The 18,553-nt window shown below is 54.2% G+C and overlaps 1 pseudogene; it reads left to right on the top strand.

Annotated features, from left to right (window-relative positions):
• Positions 1-11,810: 11,810 nt before the first annotated feature.
• Positions 11,811-15,521, top strand: LOC143169219 (T cell receptor alpha variable 4 pseudogene; annotated as a pseudogene).
• Positions 15,522-18,553: the final 3,032 nt, after the last annotated feature.

The following is an 18,553-nucleotide window of genomic DNA, read 5'->3' as shown; positions in this document are numbered from 1 at the left end:
TTAGCTGGAGATAACAAAGAGGGTAAAAGGGGAGAGCAGGTTATGCCCCTCCAGATGCTGGGAACCCTGAGTTCTGTGGGTCTGTGCCTACTCAGGTCAGGTTAACTTAACGATAATGAACAGTTTGTCATCTCTGCCATGACTGGTGCATGGGATCACATTGGAGTTGATCTGGAAAGGGGGTGGGAGTAGGGCATCCCACCTGCCCACCCCTTCACATGCCCTTTCAGCTCTGGGGTGCAGGGCTGCCCTATCCCCACCCCTCACAGTGCAGCACTCCAATGGGTCCCCTATGTGCTCCCTGGGATAGGGGATGACCCACTGACCCCTCATCTTGTTCCCTGCTGACCCCTCACCCTTTCCCCAAGAGTAGGCGTAGGTTGTCCTTGTCATCTCTGCGTTTGTGGCATCTAACAGCAGCACTGCTGCCAGGTTCCTCTCTTGCACTGTGGGTTATTCCAGCAGAATAAGACACAGCCAGAACTCCTGGGCTGCTGCACAGCAGGGTTCATCTCCTATTTTGGGGGATTTGGAGTAGAGGCGTTGTTCCCAGGAAGCTGAGAAAGGACAGGGGAGAAGTTTCAGAAATAGATTCTTTTGTTCCTAGAAGAAATAGCAATGTCCCCAGAGAGCTGAGGACCCCAGAGGAAGATGTGAAACCTCAGTGGGGAGGAAACCCCTGACCTCCCAAATGGCCCAGCAGTGGGTGTGCAGAAGAGCAGGCGATTCTAGCTGGGGAGGTGAGGGCTCCACTGCGAGCTGACCGGGAACAGCCCCTTCCCACGACTGGGGCCCCCAGGGCCCCTGAGGGAGCCACAGGTGTTGCTGCTGGAGGAGGGAGAAACCCCGAAGGAGCATTTCAGGCACAGGAAGAACAGATCACTTCTCTTCCCCGCTTCTTCCTCCGCTCCCCCAACAGAGTCGTTTCCGGCAGCTCTGTTATCTCGGGGCTGGGAGGTGGTTTTCTGACTCTCTCTCACTCAGCCAACAGGCAGGTCGGTCTCGACATGCACCTCGGCTATCTCGTCCTCACGGCTTTCCTGGGGCGACTGCTGGGTAAGTCCTGCCTTTTCATCAACGTATACTTCTTCTTCCCCTGTGCAAACCCTCACCAGCCTTACCCGGTCCATATGGGGAACTACTCTTGAATTACAGGAAAACATTGGGAAATGCTGCCTCCCATTTGTGGTTTTGCACTGGTTCTCTCAAGATGCCCTTACTGTTGGAAAGAAGAGAGTTGAGATACCTCAGAGCCCTTCTCCATCTTTTCTCTCCCCTTCACTCCATCTCTCTCTGCCTTTCTCTTCTGATCCACCTGATGTCACCATAGGAGATCTCAGCTGTCTCTGCAGCCCCACATTTCCCCCTGGCCAACACAAATTAGCAGATCTTGTCAAAGCTGCCCCAGGGACTTCAAAGCTCTCATCCCATTGACATTAATAGGGTGTCCCATTCTGCTTCCTAGCTGGCACATACCTGCCATGGCTTCCAGTTTTCTCCTGGTTGTTGACACAGCCAGGGCTCCCTCTTTCAACCATTCAGCTCAGCATTACTTGGGGAGCTAGGAGCGCTCTGAGATGACAGGGATGGGGAAGCAGGATGAATCTTTTTGCCATAGCTCCATGGGCCTCTCAACCTGCTGGAGGGGTGCTGGGCCCAGCACACAAAGGTCAGGCATCACAGGCTGTTCCCTGGTCCTCCGGGCAGTAGGAGAAGGAGCAGGGAGGACGAGCAGGGACAGAGCACAGCTCTCCTCAGGATCCAAGCTGGGCTGAGAGCTCCGAGCTCCTGCCCAAAATCACTTGCCCAGGCCTCAAGAATTTCCAGAAGGGCAAGGGACAGGGAGCCTTCTCTACCAGGGTTTTGCATCCACTCTTGGTTTGCTGCCTGGAGCCTTTCCCTGCCAAGCTGCTGACCTTCACTTTCTTCCAGGCACCATGGGGCAGACCACCGTCACCCAGCAAGAAGGAAAAGTCACAGTGAAGCAGAGACACACCTTCCAGACAACCTGCACATACCAGACCTCTGACTTTCGCAGCTTGCTCTGGTACCAGCAGAGGAAAGGCCAAGCTCCCCAGCTGGTCTCGTATCAGGCAGCATCTGGCCCCAGGCGGAGCGGCCGTTTCACCACGCTGCTGAACACCACAGGGAAATACAGCCTCCTGCAGCTGGAGGAAGTCGAGGTCTCTGACAGTGCCTTGTACCTCTGTGCTGTGCAAGACACCCTGGTGCAGGGAGCTTCCTTGGCTGTGCAACAAGCCAGGGGAGAGAGGGTGTGTGTCTGTGGTGCAAGGCTGCGCTTGGGGGAAGGGGCCCTGAGCTCTCCCCTGGCAGCGCTGCTTCCCTGTGCACCCAGAGATCTGCAGGCCATGATCCTGTGATGTAATGTTTTCTGTCCATTCCAGACATCAAGCTATGCAGGCATGGTCTTAAATATTCCCGTACCACACTAAATGAAGGCAATGTCTTCTTGTTGCCAGTGCATGGGAAGCTCCGCTGCCTGGTAAAGTGCAAGCAGCACACACATGAGCCATTGCATTTACCTGTTAATGATCTGTTCATCCTGACCACTATTAATAACTGCAGGCACACCCATCCTCTCTGAGAGCAACTGCGTTTGCCTTGTCTCGAGATGGTTCCACTGTGTTATTTCCCTTTTGAAGTTCAGCCATGGCAGTTGATGTAAAGAGATGCTGTACCTTTTCTTCTCCTATCTACTGGTATGACAATAAACCAAAACAAATGCAGACAAAGAGACGCTCGACCCAGGCAGCTCCCAGCATGGGGCATCCACGGGCCCTCATTCCCCTGTGCTCTCTGAGGAGACAGCACCAACCTCAGCCTCATATCAGCAGGTGCCTCCTCTACCCCATCGGATCATTGCCCCAGTTTGTCACTGGTGGCATTAGACGTTCCAGTGGGAGCTGGTCTTTTCGTCCTGCTCATCTGGCATTATGAACTGGCATGTTTGGTAGCAAGTGTCCTGTGTCTGCTCAGTCACAAATGATCAAACTGTGCCTGGAGCACTGCTCTCTTCCCCTAAATGGTTCTTCTGTCCTTTAATCCCTGGGCACAGAGGTGGCTCCTCAAGGGCAACATCTGCATGAACGGCAGCTGCTGCAGAAACTCCCCATGCAGGGACAGGCACTGTCCCTCACTCTGCTGGGTGGGGGGGACACCCATCACAGCCTTCTGCTTTACAGCCAGACCCTCTCTGAGCTTCACGTAGCCACATGTGTGACCTCCCAATGCCTGTGCTAGCCAGGGCCCCAGACCCTGTCCCCTGGGCAAGCACAAGGCCTACCCTAGCACAGCAGCAGAGTCCAGAGAAAAGCTGCACTGCCATTGACCAACAGGAACATTGTGTGCCCTTGACGTGTACCCGTCATTGTCCCCTTGGGAGCTGCACGCCTCAGTCCCCAAGAAGGAAATGCCAGGCAGCCGGTGACCTGAGCCCATAGCAGGAGCCTGTGAGTTTTTAAATTTCAGGTGCAAGCGGGTAGGCTAGATGAAGAAAACAAGAGCAGGGAGGCAGGAGTGAGGATGACCCCAGCCCAGGTCAGGCAGTGCCCACACTAGCAGGGTGCATGGGTGCGGGTGCTCGTGGGTGACTTTTACCACCTCAGTGTCTGCTGCAGGAGGAAAATGGCTGGGCACAAGCAAACCAGGACATGTCTGGGGCATACGGAAGACAAATTTTTGATGCAGGTAATCCATCAACGGGCTAGGGGAGAGGCTCTGTTGGACCTGCTACTCACAAGTGAGGAAGAACTGTTGGATGATGTAACATTCAAGGGCAGCCTTGCCTGCAGTGACCATGAGACTGTGGACCTTAAGATCCTCAGAGGACTGACCAAGACAAACAGGAGTATTACTGCCCCCAACTTCAGAAGAGCACTTCTTAGTCTTGTCAGGGACCTACCTGCTCGGCAGGATACCATGGGAAATTGCCCTGGAGCGCAGAGGTTTCCAGGAGGGCTGGCTAACCTTCAAGGACAGCCTCCTCAGAGCACAAGGATGGTCCTCTGCAATGTGGATGACAAAGCGCAGCTGGAGTGGAAAATTGCAAGGGGGGTGAAGGAAATCAAGAAAGATGTCTCTCAGCCTATTGGCAGCAAAAGGAAGGCTAAGTAGATGTGGGCTCATTGCTTGGTGAGGAAGGGGACCTGATGACAAATGACATGTACTCAATGCCTATTTGTCCTCAGTTTCTACCGGCATGGCTTCTCCTCAGGCCTACCACACCCCTGAGCCTCCCCACACACTCTCTGGGAAGGAAGCAGCACCCACAGTAGAAGAAGAAAGAACTAAGGAGCTCTTACTACCATTTCGACATACACAAGTTCATGGGAAAATTTGGGATGCATCCAAGGGTGTTCAAGGAGCTGACTGGACAGTCTCTACTCAGTGCCTGGAAGGAAGAGGGAGCAAGTACTCTCAGAAGCCATTCCTAAACTCATGAAAGGCAAGAAGGGGGTTGGGAGCAGCTGACATGGGTCTACTGAGGGCAAATCATGCCTCACCAACCTCCTTGCTTTCCATGAGGAGGTGACTGGCACTGTGGGGAAGGGGAGGGGCACTGGCTGTGGTGTACCTTGACTTTACAAAGACCTTTGACATACCCTCATGGGTGCGCACACACGCACACCTATACACACACAGAGGTATGCACACTCACAGCCATGCACACACACCAATATGGGTGCACACACAATCTCACACACGTGGGCGCAACCACACACATGAGCTTGCACGTACCCAAAGAGTAACTCATACGTGTGCCCTTCTAAAGAGGTGTGTGCACACACGTTTCCAAAGGAGCCCAGGCACAGCCACCCCCCATACCAACATGTACGCACAGACATTCAAACACCCATGATTACACATAATCATGGTCCTGCATGCATGTATTTGCATACAGGTATATGTGCATGCTCATTTACACATATGTACACACATAAAAGCACATATCCACACACACCTATGCCCACACACTTACCTATACGCAGGCCAATGTCACTCCCATCCATGCTCACCTGCGTGAAGTCACGTGTATGTGCTAAAATACATACATACTCATGAATAGATGTGACCAAACACACACACACACACCACCCATTTGTGCACACTCATGCTTGCATGTGCATTACCTCAGGCACACACGTGTGCACACAGACAGACACACGGACGTATGAATGCACACATGAGCAGAGCCAGAGGGACATGTATGTGAGCATGAACATGCACACACACCACTGAGAACCAGGACGCCCAATGCCAGCTCTCAGCCTCTCGGGATGACTCTAGGCAAGTCCTTCAGGCCCCACAGTTAAGGCAATGAATCAGACACCATCAGCTTTAGTGAGCTCAAGTGTTTCACTGTGGTTCAGTCAGCTGTTTTCTCACCAGAAAAGAGAGAGAAACCACAGCAGAATCAAAGCTGCCATGGCCTTTCCAGACATTGAGCATCTCTGTGTCCCAAGTCTGTAGGTCAGGGATAACGTAAAAATGAGAGAAGATCCATATTGTTGCAAACACAAAGAATCCCCACATTACAATTGAAAAAACTCTTCCAGCCTTAGATGCTCCCAGCTGTCCTATGTGATCTCCTTAAGGGAAATGAGGGGGTGTGGGACCAGCCCCAGCTCTGCAAAGGGAACGCTGCCACAGAGATGTATTCACACAGCAGCAGTGTGGTTTGCCTGCGACAAGCCAGACTCCCCACAGGCTGCAACTGCTGAGGCTGGGGCACCAGAAATGATACTGACTGATCCCAGGAAGAAAGGCACTCAACCTCTTCAAAGCATTGCTTAAAATGCCATTTATTAGCGCTAAGACTAGAAAGAAAGAGGATAGTGTAGAAGATCTTACATCCCTTCAGATCCTGGGACCCCTGGTCTGCTCACCATCAGCTGCTCTCACAGAATGAGAAAATCACAGGACGTTTGAGGTTGGAAGGGACCTCTGGAGGTCATCTGGTCCAACCCCCCTGCTCAAGCAGGACCACCTAGAGCCAGTTGCCCGGGACCGTTTCTAGGTGCGTTTTGAGTATCTCTAAGGAAGGAGACTTGGCAACCTCCCCGGGCAACCCATGCCAGTACATGCCATCCTTCCCTCTACAACAAGGATAAATGCAGATGATAACATTATTAAGAAGGACCTTCTGCTTCGTACAAGGTTTGCTGTGGTAGGGTTAGGAAGTGCAACAGTGTTGTTCCAGATGATGGTTATTAATAGCACGATTAGGGGAAAAAAGATTTCAGACAGGCAAGTGAAATGCTTTTACAAAAGTTTGGCCTTCAGTCATTCTGAGATGTGCTTCATTAGCCATAATTCCCTCTTGATCGAGGACATGGGTGTGGGGATTTCCATTCTTCCACTTGTACACTTTTGTCAAGACATCTGGATTTTCATGCAGGAAAAAAGATATGAGACTGTAGTAGCTGCCAAAGAGACATTTCCACCAATCAGAAGGCATGAGATTTACCTGTAAAAAAATCCTCTCCCCCCAGAATGGCAGCCAATTCCTGAGCACAAGTTCTCTTGGGGGACCAATGAAGCAGTCAAGAGCTCTGAGCTCGTCTGCAGCTGTCTTGGGAAGTGCACCCAGTACCCTCGTCCTTGCTGATCTTCACGTTCTCCTGCACACTCTGTATCAGAGCAATCTGATCTCCCTCAGAAATACACCATTTCACTGCCCCCATTTCTGTGCTGACTGCCCTCAGCTCCCACATGCTTAGCTCCAATTTCCAGCCTCGACACGTTCAGCAGGATGGGTGATATTTCCCTGCTACCCCTGCCCAAGCCTGCTGGCCATGGCCCCTAGATTGCATGCTGGATGGGAGAGGAAGGTGGAGTAGCAGCTATGGGCCATCCCAAGGGATGTTCCTTGCATTACCACTCCTGGCATTCTGTGTTCCTGGAGCCCCACACCCTGCCACCCCAGCACAGCTCTGACCATAGCAAGAAGAACATCCTTCCTCAAGAGCTGCTGACCCCTCAGGGCCTCCTGCCTTTCTGGCCATTTGTGGGCAGAGACACAGCAAGGCAAGGCCTGATGGTCACTGGCAGCCGAGAAGCCAATGATGACTTCCTCAGCTTCAAGTGACAGTGCTGAAAAGAGGAGCCACGGCACAGTGTCCCAGCCTCCCGTTCCTCTGTGAATGGAGAGGGGTGTCCTTGTGCCCTCACCCCCTTCCACCCCAGAGCAGCACCTTTCTCCTTTGGCAGCTTGGGGAGTGCCCACAGAGGGAAGGACCACATGGAGGCCAGGCTTGAATGCAGCAGAACTTTAATGAGTCAAAAGAGGGAAACAAAATCTCACCAAGTGGGTGCCGACAGTGCAGGGAGTGCTGGGGGCAGGAAACAGTCTGCGTCCTTGGCCATGCAGAAGTTCCTGCATGATGTCTGTCTGCCTGACTTTCAGGTGGAGAGGAGACAAATGGGCCCCACCAGGCTGGCCTTGGTGGGACCTTGCTGCCAAGGGGAACCAAAGCAAACAACAAAAAGGGAAAGACAAGGTCATTCAGCTATCCTGAAAACAGCATTGAAAAATCTTGATGTTCTACCCAGCACCATGTTCTGAGTTCCTCAAGGTGTCTCCCTGGGGCTTGCCCAGCGTCTTTAGCAGGGGAGGCACCTTCTGCCACAGGAGCGGTTGGAAATGCCAGAGAGGTCACAGCACCCAGAGGTGATGGGCACTCCATCACAGCTGAGGATGCTGCCAACAGCAGCGGAGGTGGAGGAGCCCACAACGGTGTTCTGTGGGAAGGAGCTGAGGATGGGGCCGGGCAGGGTCACCACCACAGGAGGGGGCTCGATGGCGACAGTGGAGTTCTGGCACTGCCTGGCACAGGGCTCATTGCAGCTGTTAGCGAGTGGGGTGGGGCCGCAGGGCCGGCATGGCAGGCACTGGTCGTAGCAGGACATGTCTCTAAGGGTGGAGGTGCACCTGGGAGAGAGGGCATGGAGGAAGCAGAGCACAAGGGTGCTTGAGGAGCAGCCTGGTTACCCTGTCACAAAGGAGCCAAGGCCACTACTGAGTAGGGAGCTGGAAGCTGTGCCAGGAGCCACATGGTACCTTTCACCCTACAAAGAGCAGCCTGGCCCAGGGAGGCTCTCTCTGAATTCGTAAACCAAAAGCCCCAACTGCCATGTCCCAGCCTTTCTCTAAGCAGACCTTCTGCCCACTTCCCTCTCTCATGACAAGAAGTTCCAAACCCCAGCACAGGCCAGAGCCAGTACCAGCTGAGATGTCCATCGAGACAAGATCTTGCTTTGGAAGAGAAGAAGAAGGGGTTCTAGACTCACCTGGTTCCCAAGGAGAAGGAGGCAAGAGAAGTGGATGGGAGAGCAGGGACTTGGGCTGGCTTTTATACCTGCCCTTCATTGCCGCAGGACCAGAGGCACCCTTTGCAGAGGTAACAATTTTCTGACAAGCTCATCTTGAGTGCAAACCATCACAGCTAATGGTATGGGCTGTGCTTTGATTCCCTGCACTGCTGCCTTTTCATGTCCAGGTTTGTGCCATGACCATTCCCCAGTGAAGGCTTCTTCTGAGCACTGGGATGAAAGGCCCTGGGATTTCTTGGGCAGGAATGCAGCAGTGCGGGCAGAAGACTCAGCTCAAGTGCTGGACGGGTCCAAGCAGGCAAATGATGTCAGCCTGGGTCACTCTGGTGGGGCTGTGTGCAGTATCATTCTCAGGAAGAAGCTCCAGCAATCTTCAGCTGGACACTATCGGCTCTCGTGCATGAGTACGTGCCATGTCCTTCTCTTTCCCTCCCTCCTCAGCTCACTCTGATGGTCACCTGTTGTTGCCTCCTCAGGTATATGCGTTGTGCTGCTACGTTTTGACCCCATCCTGCCTTACGCTGCCCAGTCCCCAGGGATCTTCAGCACAGTCCATGGTCCGTTGTGTTCCAATGTCTGTTCCTGTCTTGTTTGTACTTGTAAGCAGCCAGGTTTGTGTGGATGCACGTGGGAGCACAAATTTGTGCATAATTCCATGCGGGTGTGCATGAGCCTGTGTGTGTGTGTGTCCTTGTGTGTCACTCATCACGAGGGAATGTGCTGCTCATGGCAGAGAGAGACACTCTCCACTGCTCTCTCCATGAGCACGACAGGGCAGCAGGTTCCCAGGGTCAGAAGGAGCCTGAGCGCAGCCCAATGGTGATGGCACCAGCCTGCTAGAGATCTGTCCAGGGAAGGGGCACTGAAATGCAGCCCCTGTCTCCTGAGCCCTCCTTTTCCTGCCCCTCCAAAGCTCACACTCCACTGCTGCCAAGTTCAGGCCCCAACAAGGATGGTTTCACTCCAGCTTGGATCCTTGGTTTAATTCAGTGTAACAACATTGGGAGTGCCTCAGCATGGCTGGCAGTCCCCCCTGCCTGCCTCTCCAGGCCAGGACACAGCTGCTCTCCCCAGTGCTAGAGAGTTCAAAAGGATGGGGATGGCTTTATGGGCAGGGAGAAAGGCTGAGGAATCCTGCTGACCATGTGCTGGCCATCCCTGAGTGGATCTGCTTCCAATGCAGTGTCGGTGGTGTCTGGGGTGGGACACAGCCCTCTCTCATGTCCATGTCAATGCCAAATGTACTTGTGCAGCCCATCAACCTGGTGACATGTTGGGCAGGGGCCAAGACCTTTTCCCAAACAGGTACTGAATGAAAGGGACCTGAAGCCTGATGTCGCTGTGGTGTAAGTGGAAGGACAGACCCTGTGGCTTGCACAGGAAAGCCAAAGAGCTGATGACTGCTTTGATGTTTAGCCCGCAGGGACCTTCATGCCTCGCATTGAAATCTCAGTCTGAGTGTCCAGGAACTGTCTCTGGAAGGGAAGGAACATTACATTCAACACCACATACCGCAAAGCCTACTGGTCTCCCGTGGGGGTGTCCAGAAGAGACCCTCACTCTGACAAGGGCTGTGCACAGTGTATAATGTTCCTGAGCCCGTATCCCTGCCTGAATGTTTGTCTGCCTGGACTTAGGTCCAACTTGGAGACAATGCAGCTGAGGGCTTTTCCACTTCCCTTTAGTGACCCCATTAGAGAACAGTGCCAGGGAGCTCTTCTGGGAGAGCTCAGCCAGGGCCGATTCCCCTCTCCATGGAGCTGCTTCTGAGCTGAGGCTCTAGTGTAGCTGAGGGCCAACCTCATTGCTTTCTCATGAGGTAACAGGCACCGTGGAGAAGGGAAGGGGAGGTGTGTATCTAGAGTTTAGCAAGACCTTTGACAGCCTCTCTCATACTTCCTTTATGACCAAATCAGTGACAAATGGCTTCAGTGATAAGGTGGGTGGAAAACTGGCTGGACTACCAGGCTCAGAGAGTTCTGACCTTGGTCCAAAGCCCAGATGGCTGACACGTATTAGTGGGGTCTAGGAGTAGGGATCAGCAGTAGGACCAATACTGTTTGATGTTTTCATGAACGCCATGAGTACTGGGCAGTGGGGAACTCCCAGCAAGTCTCTGGATAACACCCAGCGAGGGGAACGGGCCGGAACTGTCGCACACGGCTCCTGTTCAGAGGACCTGGACAGGCTGGGAAAATGGGCTGACTGGAACCTCCTGAAGGCCAAAAAGAGTAAGGGCAAGGTTTTGCATCTGATGGAGGAACCAGCCCATGCAGTCACGCAGGCTGGGGGCTGGCTGCCTAGGAAGCAGATCCACAGGAAAGCATGTGTGGTTTTAGGAGACACCCAGCTGAACATGAGACAGCAGTGTGCCCTTGCAGCAAAGACGGTCAACTGCATCTTGAGCTGCGTTAGTCAAAGTGTTGCCAGCAGGTCCAGGAAAGTGACCCTGCCCCTCTGGCCCTTCTGAGACCATACCTGGAGTACTGCGTCCAGGTTGGGGCTCCCTGCTCCAAGAAGAGTATCGACATACTGATGTGAGTGCAACAAAGGCCACCAAGTCGATTAGGGGGCTGACAAACATGACATGCAAGGAGAGTGTGAGAGAACTGGGCCTGCCCATTTTGGAGAAGAGAAGGCTCAGGGGAGACCTTCTTGCTTTCCACAACTGCTTTTTCAGAGGTGACAGAGAAGATGGACCTAGTCTCTGGAAGTGCCCAGGAGACAGGACACGAGGAGTTCTGATTAAGCAATAAGCTAGAAGACATAGTGAGAAAAGGAACGTGTTTCCCAGGGAGGTTATGCAATCTCCATCCTGGAAGGTGTTCAAGGATGGACTGTATCTGACCTTGAGCAACCTGATTTAATGGGATCTGTTCCGAGCAGAGGGGTGATCTAGATGACCTCTGCAGGTCCCTTCTCACCTACATTCTGACTCTGTGATTCCTGCCGCTTCCCGGCCCTCCCTGACCCCTGCACGCCCACGGGCACATGTGCCCTCACACCCCCTCTGCCACAACACAACTCTTAGCCATTGTGCTGGGACTGCGGAGGGGCAGCTGAAGGGAGGCTCTCAGCCTCCTTGCTGCCATCCACAGGGAATCAGTGGCTGCTGTTTCCAGCCCCTGAGCTGGGAGACAGCCATGGGAAGCTGGTCCATCTCCTGGGTCAGGGCCCTGCAGCTGTCCCCGGCTGCAGCGGGCACTGTGCACGCTTGTTCTTGCTGGGGAGCCCTGGCTGGAGGAGGGGAAGAGTCCACTTCCCAGGACAGCAGCTTGTGGCCCTGCAGAGCCACCGAGCACTCTTAGCCCGGGCGAGACCCCGGGCGGCGCCGGCGCAGGGCTCAGCCCCGGGGCGGAGCTGGCGGCGGCGGAGAGGAGAGGAGAGGAGGCGGCGGTGCCGGAGCAGAGAGCCGGGGCTGGCGGGGGGCAGCGAGGCGCGGGCGGCGGAGCGGCGGCATGCGGCGGTGCCGGGGCGCAGGGCTGGCGGGGCTGGCCGCGGTGCTCCTGGGTGCGCGGGGCTGGCGGCGGGGGCCGGGGCTGGGCCTGGGGTGGCCCCCGCAGCTCCCTCCAGCCTGCCGTCCCCTCTGGCTTCTTCACGGACCTCTGCCCCCGAACCATCCTCCCGTCCAGCCCTCCCTCTGCTGCCATCCCACGTTCCCCCAGAAAACTCATCGCTCTAGCCTTTCTCCAGGCCTCCCTGTTTCCTTCCTTTCCTCTGTGTCTTGCCGTATAACACATGCGGTCATCCCTTCCCCCTCGCTACGTTATTTCTGTCTGTCTTTCCTTTATCCCCCTTTTTTTCTTCAACACCTCCACCCTTCCAGCTATCCTTCACACATTCACCTCACCACCACCTATTAATGGACACTTCCATTAGTGCACGTGTTGACATCCTCTGGAAACTCTTCTCCTCATCATCTCTTTTTGTTCCTGACTGCTTCTGCGGGATTTGTCCTGGGAAACAGCAGGCAGGGCTGGGCACAAAGCAGGGTTTGACTGTTTTTTCCTTCTTTTTCTCCTCGGCAGTGGCTGCGGGCAGAGCCCAGGTGCAGCAGGAGCCGTCGGCAGAGACCACCGAGGGCACCGGCATCAGCATCAACTGCTCACACCCCAACATGCAAACCGGGGACACCATCTACTGGTTCCGTCAGCCCCCGGGCCGAGGCCCCACATTCATCGTGAGCGGTCACAAAGGCACCAAAGAGCTGCAGGACCCTCCGGGGCGGCTGTCGGTGGCGGCAGACCGCCGGTCCAGCGCCCTGCGGCTCGCCCGGCCCCGGCGCGGGGACGCGGCGGTGTATTACTGCGCCCTGGGAGACACGGGGAGAGGAGCCGGGGCTGCGGCCGGGCACGAACCGCCGCGGGCGGGGCCGGGCGCGTGTGTCGGGGGCGGGGGGACAGCCCCGGCCGGGCCCGCCAGGGGGCGCTGCCGCTCGGCACCGGGCCCCAGGGCGGTTCCCCCGCCCCACCGGCACCGGCACCGCCTTCAGCATCGACCCTGGCACCGGCACCGGGCCCGCCGAGGCCCCGCAGCCCCGACGCGGCTCCGGAGCCGCCCACCGGGCAGAAACCTTCTCCCGCCCCTCCCCCCCCCCCCGATCACCCCCGCACTCCCACCGGGAGGCAGGCTGAAATCCCCCACCACAGTGGCGGCGGCGGCGGCAGCAGGGCAGGAATCGCGACGGGAGTCGTGGCGGTGCCCGGCGGTGCCCGGGAAGGAGCGGTTGCAGCCGCCGGCCCCGCTGGCTCCCGGCGAGGAGCAGCGCCTTTCTGCTCTGCACGGGGAGGCGGGCAGCAGAGACCCTCCTGCCCACGGGCAGCCGGGCAGCCCTCGGTCCTGCCGCACGAACCGGGCACTGCTGCTGCTCAACGGGCAGGGGCTGGGGATCTCTTCCAGCCCACTGACGTAGCCGGGCCCTGTTAGAACAGAAAGACCCAACTGGTACAGTGCGAATACAAGCCTTTGCTTTGAAACCACAAGCAGAAGTGGTTTCTTGCCGGTAACCTTGTAAATAGGCTCAGATACACAATTACAAACTGAAGCCTCCAGCTCCACAGCCCGCTTCCAAGGCGCTCCTGCTGGTGTTGGAAAGGCATCCTGTAGAGCTGGCAGCTCCACCTCGGCACCAACATGAGAAGGAGATACTGATTGTCACAGACGCCTTCAAGTGTATCCCACAGTGGCTGGTGTTCAGGACATAGAGCTTGTTGCACAGGATTCCCCTTAACCTCAGACTGAGAGCCTTTGGTGTTGAAGTGAAGTCCAGGAGATAGGAGAGAAGCTTGAGCTGGGCACTTGTTGAAGGACACATCTGAGACTCAAGCTCAGACCTCAGGAGAGAGCCACGAAGAGATCAGCTAAGTTGCCCTGCGGGGCTGAAGGTCTGAGGTGAGTGAGAGCTGGAAAGAGAAGGGAATAACATACCTGCGCTCCTCAAGGCAGGAAATACTGAGTTGCAATCTCAGCAAATGAGACTGAGGGAACAGAAAACCGGCGTGACAACATGGCGCTGGAAGATGTTTTCTCACCTCTTCAGTTGATCACAAGGGTTTCCAACTGAGACGGCAGCAGCACAGGGCGGCAGGCTAGCATGACAGTCATTACTCAAGGACTCGTGGTCTTATATTTGCTTTCTTCCACGTCTCAGCACAGGAAGCTTTTGCAAATACCTCCATTTCCTCCACTGACATCTGCTGCTCAGCATAGCTAATAGAGGTGAGACTCTCCTCTTTGTAAATTTTGCCATCTCAGAGTCAGGGGAAGGACTTCTGCTGACCAAGTTGGAAGATGTATGACGAAATACTCTTATCTCAGCTCCTCAGCTTGCCCCTCTTCTTTGGATGGAGAAAAGGCACCCGGGAGAGTCATGGCTCATCTTGCCTCATATACATGGCTAAAAGCCCTCTAGAAGTGCCAGGTTGTCTCTGAGGACTAAGGCAGGAGACTAGCGAGCAGCTCAGATGGATAAGTCGGGCGTCTCAGCTTGGGCAGAGGTATCCATGCCTCAGCAATTGAAGGCAAAATTCTCTGAGCTGGATCCCCCCCAAGGTAGCTCTGCTGAGAAGCCGGCTGAACTGAGGGGTTTCATCTATGCCCTCCCTGCGGACAAGGGAGGATTCTTGATCACTTCTCTAGGGGAGAACCGATCTCATCCTCAGGTGGGTATCTAAGACAGATGGGGCTGAACCACCATCTGAAGGATCCCTTTCCCTCCTTTCTTCCCTCCTTAGGAATTTACATACCAGAAATCTCATGTGGCTAAAGAGCAGAGAATTCCCCCTTAATCTGGCTCTCCTTAAAAATGCAAGGCATTGGAAGTCTATGCTAGAGGTTTTGGGCAGGCTTCACTCACCAGCTCAGCCAATGGAAATGATCCAAACGACATCTCTTCATGCACCATCCTCCAGAGGAAGCCATGGTCCCCTTGGCTGAGGGAGAACATTGGAAAGCGGCTGATTTATTGGCGGAGCTCTGGATGCCGTGATGTCAGGAGAAGTGTGGACAAACAGCTCTCACCTTGCTGTCTCACTTCACGCCATACACAATTGCCTGACACTGTTTCCTCTCCACCCACCTGGTAGGTACTTACAGTTTGTGCTCCTGATTTCCTTCCCCCCCTCACAGCCACCACTGTACTTCCACACAGGGGGGCTTTGTGTGCACACACACAGTGTAAAGTCTCTCCAGTTTAGCTCCACACAGGGAGAGCATACATCAGACTCAGTTAGCATAAGAACATCCCCACATCCCCCTCATTAACACACTGAAGCTCAAATTGCCCACACCGAGGAGGCAGTTTTCAGTTTTCCCTCTGTGTGCCACGGGGAGTTTGATCTCTGGGGGATCTCATGGAATTGTTGCAGACGGATAATGCGCTCTCTTCTCACAGGCCAATTAAAGAACAGCAACACAGTTCTCTGAAGTGTGGCCAGGTGCTGACATGCAGGAGACGTCTGAAATAGCCATGTCCCAAGAGACTGAAAATGTCAAGTATTTGGTGCTGGATATTAACGTGGTCTTGAAACCTCCAGGGTGGAAATAACTCAAGGCAACTAAGGACATTTGAATACGGAGAGAGTAAGGTAAGGGATTCACCTACCTCATTTCCGAGCCTCTATCCGCAGATAAGGCCTAAGTCTTCAGTCTTCATGGAGGTCAAGATCTAAGTAAAGATCTAAGCACAAAGTCAGACAAGACATGAGTAGGGGGAAATTGATCTCTCCTGCCTCCAGAGCAGGCGTCTCCAGGTGAGCTACTCATCTTTGCTCCATTGATCATCAGCGGAGAGAAAAAGGCACTGTCAAGCCTCAGTTCACCCTGTCCCATACAGGTCAGGCAATCCATGCCTTAGAAGCACCTATTTTTCTGCCGTTGACACTCAAGATAGACTGGCTTAAACGGCACACACACGCAAGTCTCGACCTCTAGGCATCTAGAGTTAGTTGAGAAGACTCAAGACACCCAAAGAGCGGCTGTCTACATTGTCCAGGGCCACCACACAGGTGCTGGACTTGACAGAGTCATCTTCTGCAAGTCCTGTGTCCAAGGCTTCAACGTGGTCGAGGGGAGACTGACCTGCACGTGGTGTGAGGGGGAGATGCAGCTGATGCGAGTAACGTGCCCAGCTTGAGCCCATTCACCCACACAAAAACTTTCTCCCTGCTATCCGTCGGTCCTTGAGTACCTTGGGCATGGATATGGGGTTTAACCACGGGATGGGGGTGCTTGGGAAGCTAAGTAGATGTGGGCTTATTGCTCAGTGAGGATGGGGACCTGGTGACAAATGATAGGGGAAAAGGCTGACGTACTCAATGCACACACATTTCCAAAGGAGCCCATGTGCATACCAACATGCACAGCCACCCCCCATACCAACATGTACACACAGATATTCAAACACACACGCTTACACACGTGCATGGTCCTAGCACGCATGCATTTGCATACAGATATACATGCATGCTCCTCTACACATGCATACACACACAAAAGCACACATCTACACGCACCTATGTCCACACAATTACGTGTATGCAGACCAGTCACACACATTCATGCTCTCCTGTATGAAGGCACGTGCGTGTGCTGAAACACATACACGCTCATGGAAACAATTGCCCAAACATGCACACACACAGAGAACATTTCTGCACACCCACGTTTCCATGTGTATTACCACAGGCACACACATGTATGTGCGAATGCACACATGAGCACAGGCGGATGAACATGTAGGTGAGCACAATCATGCACACACCCAACTGAGAGCCAGGACTGCCAACACCAGCTCTCAGCCCCTCTAGACGACTCTAGGCGTGTTCTTCAGACCCTACAGTTAAGGCAACGAACCATTCACTGGCCAGCCCCATCAGCTTTAGTGAGCTCGAGGGTTTGACAGTGGTTCAGTCAGCCATTTTCTCACTGTAAGACACGGAGAAACCACAGTGGAGTTGAAGCTGCCGTTGCCTTTCCAGACATTGAGCCGCTCCACATCTCAAGTCTGTGTGTGAAGGATAATATAAAAACTAGAGAACATCGCCATTGCTGCAGCCCCGTAAAGAATACCCATATTACAAGTAAAAGAAAAAAAATCCTGCAGCGTTAGAAGCTCCCGTCTGACCTTCGTGATCTCCTCAAGGGTCTGGGACCAGCCCCTATCCTTGCAAAGGGAGCGGTGCCACAGTGACACGCCAACGTGGCAGCCGAAGGGTGTGTGTCTGGGACAAGCCAGACTCCCCTCAGGCTACAGACATGGAGGCTGGGACATCAGAAGTGATGCAGTAGTGAACCTGTCTCTAGACTCACTTTAAGGTAAATACCCTATCTTCAAAAGGCAGAGAAATGCAGAAGCAATGTTAATTTACAGCGCAGCTGAAAAAATGGTTTGGCTGCCCTGTGAATGTCCATGCACTCTTTTTATTTTTTCCCTAGTTACAATTGATGTGCTGGCCTTTTTTCTTCTTGTGTTCTGCATGCAGGTGCAGGTGGTGCAAGTGCCTGTGGTGAGAGGGAGCTGCCTGCAGCCTCCTCTGTCACCATGAGCCGGCTGAGTTCATCTTGCAGCCAAGGTTCCTAGATGCAAAACGGCTTCTGCTCTTAATAATACAAGAGTAATGACGGTGTATTTGGTTTACCTGGCAAGGTTTTGGTGGTGGAGGGGCTGCAGGGGTGGCTTCTGCGAGCAGATGCCAGAACCTGCCCCCACGTCGGACAGAGCCAGTGACAGCCAGCTCCAAGATGGACCCACCGCTGGCCAAAGCTGAGCCAATCAGCAATGTTGGTAGCGCCTCTAGGGTAACATATTTAAGAAAGGGTAAAAACCAGTGTGCAGCAGCTGCAAGAGAGGAGTGAGAGAATGTGAGAGAAACCTCTATGCAGACACCAAGTTCAGTGAGGAAGGAGGGGGAGGAGGTGCTCTAGGTGCCGGAGCAGAGATTCCCCTGCAGCGGTGGAGAAGACAATGGTGATGCAGCTTGTCCCCTTGCAGCCCATGGAGGTCCACGATGGAGCGGATATCCACCCTGCAGCCCATGGGGGACCTCATGCCGCAGCAGGTGGAGATGTTCTGAAGGAAGTTGCAGCCAGTGGAGAAGCCAAGCTGGAGCAGGCTCCTGACATAAACTGTGGCCCATGGAGAGGACCCCACCCTGGAGCAGGTTTTCTAGCAGGACCTGTGGCCCCGTGGGGGACCCACGCTGGAGCTGTCTATTCCTGAAGGACTGCAGCCCGTGGAAAGGCTCCATGCTGGAGCAGTTTGAGAAGAACTGCAGCCCATGGGAAAGACCCACATTGGAGAAGTTTGTGATGGACTGTCTCCTGTGGGAGGACCCCACCCTGGAGCAGGGGAAGAGCATGAGGAGGAAGGAGCGGCAGAGACAACGTGTGATGAACTGACCGCAACTCCCATTCGCCATCTCCCTGCACTGTTTGGGAGGAGGAAGTAGAAGATTTAGGAGTGAAGCTGAGCCTGGGAAGAAGGGAGGGGTGCGGGGAAGGTGTTTTTAGTTTTGCTTTATTTTTCACTATCCTACTCTCTTGCAGCTAATCGGCAATAAATTAAATTAATTTCCCCAAGTCGAGTCTGTTTTGCCCATGACAGTAACTGGTAAGTAATCTCCCTGTCCTTCTCTTGATCCACGAGCTTTTCATCATATTTTTCTCCCCCTGTCCTGTTGATGGAGGGGAGTGGTAGAGCGGC

Source organism: Aptenodytes patagonicus, chromosome 20, assembly GCF_965638725.1.
Source record: "Aptenodytes patagonicus chromosome 20, bAptPat1.pri.cur, whole genome shotgun sequence".
NCBI classification, from domain to species: domain Eukaryota; kingdom Metazoa; phylum Chordata; class Aves; order Sphenisciformes; family Spheniscidae; genus Aptenodytes; species Aptenodytes patagonicus.
The sequence above is the reverse complement of the archived record's forward strand: the minus strand, read 5'-3'. Positions and strand labels throughout refer to the sequence as shown.